Below are 3,874 nucleotides of genomic sequence, written 5' to 3' on the forward strand. Positions count from 1 at the left end.
TTTTATCATATATTTGATTTCCTTTTCAATCGGTTTTCCTTGAAAACTGTCTTAATTGTTCCTTTTTTGACTTACAGAATAAAATTGTGTTTTCTTTGATAAGCCAATAAGTTCTTAATACCAAACAACTAATTTTTATTTAGGTAGATAGGTCACAAGCATATTTTTGTAAACTAGAATATCTACATAGAATCTCTAGAATTCAGCCGGCTATTTCTCTGTTGGCTGATGTCACCCACATGAAGTCAAGCCTGTTCTGTTGCTACTGCCGGCCTGCTTGTAACTCGATACTTTTATGTGTTGGATTTTTTTTCAGAAATTTTTGAAACATTTATGAATGTCCTTTTTAAACTTGGAGCACCGGGAGTACCCAAAAATGGGAGTACCTGATACTTTCCCGGGTAAATATCTGGTACTCGCATCCTTGGGTACTCCCGGTGCTCCAAGTTTAAAAAAAAATCTTAAATGTTTCAAAAAATTCTGGAAAAAAAATATAAATGTTTGCAAGGGATGTGACTACAACTCCTAGAAATTTCAGGCCCAAACTCAAAATGTACATTGAAAAACAAAAATGTGAAATCTGTGAATAGTGTCAATGTTGATTTTGTCTTTTTGTTTACACTATTCATGCCAGATTTCAAATTTTTGTATCTTAATGTGCATTTCGAGTTTGGACCTGAATTTTTTAGGGGTCGTAGCTACATTCCTTGTGAACATTCAGATTTTTTTTCAGAAATTTTTGAAACATTTATGAATGTCCTTTTTAAACTTGGAGCACCGGGAGTACCCCAAAAATGGGAGTACCTGATACTTTCCCCTGGGCTTATATCTAGCACAAAGATTTTACTGGGCGGTTTGTTGTTCTGTTTTCGTTGCCGTCGGCCTATGTGCGAACAAACAGATAAAAAGCTTGTAGTTTGGGGCGCGCCTATGTCTCTCTTTAGTATCTCTCCCTTGTGACGAGTTGTAAGGCAGCCTCGCCCGTGGGAGCGCGAGACTAGGCCGGCCCAGCTCGCGGGAGGCCACCACCGATTTTTTTTCTGTTTTTATTTCACGTGTATTGCTTTCATTATTTTTGACTTTTGTTTATACTTCTAAATATTCTAAATATGTACACGTTTATTTTTTACATAAAACATAAATTTAAAAGTGTTGATCACTTATCAAAACAATTTTATTCATATATTTCAAAAATGTTAACGTGTATAAAAATGTTCCTAATATATACCACAATGTAAATTGTGTATAAAAAAGTAGTCATCAAAGAAAAATATTTGGAAAAAATATCTATTTCAAAAATGTTAAAAATATACAACAAAATGTACATGATGTATATGAAAAATGTAGAATGTATATTTAAATTATGAACATAAAACATAAATTTAGAAAAATGTGAACCATGTATAAAAAATGTTAATCATATATTTTAAAAATATTAAACATGTATTACGAAATGTTCTTGATATCTACCAAAAATGCAAAATTTGTATCAAATATGTATTTGAAAAATTTTAAACATATATAAAAAAATCCGGGTGTATACGAATATGCAAATGTGAATGAAAAATGTAGGCATGTGTTGAAGTGAAAAAGAAGAAAACAAAGAAAGCTGGTGAAAACCAAAGAAACGGAATGAAGAAAAGAACACCTCAGAACTAAAGAAAAAGGACCCTGATAAGTGACATACATGTGGGTTGAAGGAGGTTGAGCCGCACGTCCTTCTAGCCACCCATTGTGACATGTCAGCCTTTTTCTTTTTTGCTCACATGCATGCAAACAGGAAAGTAAACTGATGATGTCAGTGGGAATCTTTTGGGTCTTCAAACTTTATAATATTTTATCTCTTAAATGAAAAATCCGATTGAAAACCCGTTTTGACCATTAAATCCGTCGCGACGAGAACTTCAAAACTAGATCCCATATCAAAATGTTTCGACGATATTTTTTGGCGGTCAAAAGTTGCCATGTCTATTGCACATAAATTGCCATGGTGTTTACACTGAAATTGCCATGATATGTTTCAACTACTATTTCTTCTATGCTTAAAGTAAATTTTGACATGTTATAAAAAAAATTAAGAAACTAAACTTGACATGGTGAGTTACTAACATTTGTCAATGATCCATGAAATAATTTTGACATGGTTCATAATTAAAAAGAAATCGGTTGTCAATTACTTTAAAAATGCATGGTCAAATATTCAAATTGCCATGAACGAGAAACTAAAATTGTCATGGTGAATTACTTAAATTTGCCATGATACATGCACACAAAATTGTCATGGTTCATACAAAAAATAATTTTCATGATCAAAATACTAAAATTATCATGATCTATAAACTAAAATTGCCACCATGATATATTAAAAATTGCCATGATCCATGAATTAAGTTTGTCGTGGTTAGTTTTTAAAAGTTGCCATGGTCAATTAATAAAATTTGCCGTGAAAAGTAGTTGAAATACAATGCTAGCTTAAATCTAGAAGAAGAAAAATAGATGAAACATATCATGGCAACTTTAATGTAAACACTATGGCAACTTCAGTGTAACATCATGGCAAGTTTTGGCACCCCAAAAAGTCATCGAAACATATCAATATGGGATCTAGTTTTGAAAATCTCGTCGAAGCGGATTTAATGATGAGAACAGATTTTTAATTGGAAATTGTATTTAAGAGATAAACATTTTTAAATCCAGAAAACTAAAAAAAAATTCTATTGATGTCATCTGTTTGATGTGGCAAAATAGGAGGCGTTTGAACCATATTGCTTCGTGCCACATGTATGGCACTTATCATTTAGAAAGAAAAAACCATGAGAAAACCAAGAAAAACAAAATATAATTGAAGAAAACCAATGAAAACTAATAAAGAAACAAAGAAAATCAGAAAATAGGATAGAAAAAACAAATAAAAATGGAGAAACAAACAAAATAACCAAAGAAAAACAAAGTAAACCAAAAAGGATAAAAACCCGAAGAAAAAGAAAGAAAAAAAGAAAGGAATAACTAACGAAAACCCAAAAATACAAAGGAACCGAAGAAATAATAGAAAGAAAGCACTGAAGACCAAAGAAAGAAACAGAGAAAACCCGAAGAAAAAAAAGAAAGAAAGAAATAACTAGTGGAAACCAAAAAATACAAAGAAACCAAAAGAATCATAGTAAAAAAACATGGAAACCAGAGAAAGAAACAGAGAAAGCAGACAAAAGGAATAAAATAAATAAAACCGAGAAGAAACAAGGATAAATGCAAGAAAACAAACAGAAAGGGAAAAGGGAAAGAAAAAAATAAAAGAAAACTCGCTGCAGTGAACACATCTTTTTTTTAGACATAGCAGTGAACACACCTAAAACACGATCGCTGGAAATGGGCTGGCCCAGTAATACGCAAGGAAAAATGAGCTTCAGGCGAGACTGTCTTTCGACTAGCGTCGAGCGAGAAATGGTCTTGGCTCGACCAAGCACGTTTAGTGTAGGGAGTTGTTTTTCCCTTTTTTATTTTTCTTACGCGTGTCTAGCTGCTCATTTTCCGGTTTACTTTGCTTGACCTTTTGTTTGGCTGTTTCTTTTCCAATTTTATTTTCCTTCTTCTACTTTATATGTTTTACTTTTTAGTTCTCTGTGTTCCTCCACCTTTTGAATATCACCGCGTATATTAAAAAAAATACTTCTAAACTAATTATGTATATCCATGTAATAAGAATCAGTACATTTGAAAACAATAGATTTTCCAAAATATTGTGCATACTTTTTTTAACACAGTACAGTTGAAGTCGCTTACAAACACGAATATACATCTATCCCTATGAATGCATGCACGCACACCCTACTCTTATGAGCATCTCCGAAAGACTGAGTTGACACATCATCTTCAG

This window comes from Triticum dicoccoides, chromosome 7B (assembly GCF_002162155.2).
Source record: "Triticum dicoccoides isolate Atlit2015 ecotype Zavitan chromosome 7B, WEW_v2.0, whole genome shotgun sequence".
NCBI classification, from domain to species: domain Eukaryota; kingdom Viridiplantae; phylum Streptophyta; class Magnoliopsida; order Poales; family Poaceae; genus Triticum; species Triticum dicoccoides.